The following is a 314-nucleotide window of genomic DNA, read 5'->3' as shown; positions in this document are numbered from 1 at the left end:
CCCTCCCTCACCCCTCCCTCACATAAAGAAATGCAATTTTATTTACTTTTTTAATGTTCTAATACTACTTAAAAAAAGCTGGAGATCATTTAGGCATGTTTGGATGTGTACTGCCGTATTGTACTGTGATTAAGTATATATGTATGATATGTAGATATTAATGAATTAAAAATATTCTTTGTGTTTAATAAAAGTAGATGTTGATTTAAGTGTTTTGAGGAATTGGATAAAAAAAATATTTTAAATCCCAGTTATGGGAAGGAAAACTTTATAATATGGTCAGATAAATCTTCAGTGGGCAGTAGCACTAAATG

General features: G+C 29.6%; 1 protein-coding gene across 1 annotated transcript in view; it reads left to right on the top strand.

The window, feature by feature from the left end:
• The window catches only part of LOC119590827 (PAN2-PAN3 deadenylation complex subunit pan3-like), a gene marked incomplete at its 5' end in the record, with an annotated part of 21,148 nt that overhangs the window by 11,838 nt on the left and 8,996 nt on the right, over positions 1–314 (top strand).

Source organism: Penaeus monodon, chromosome 27 (assembly GCF_015228065.2).
Source record: "Penaeus monodon isolate SGIC_2016 chromosome 27, NSTDA_Pmon_1, whole genome shotgun sequence".
Lineage (NCBI taxonomy): Eukaryota > Metazoa > Arthropoda > Malacostraca > Decapoda > Penaeidae > Penaeus > Penaeus monodon.
The sequence above is the reverse complement of the archived record's forward strand: the minus strand, read 5'-3'. Positions and strand labels throughout refer to the sequence as shown.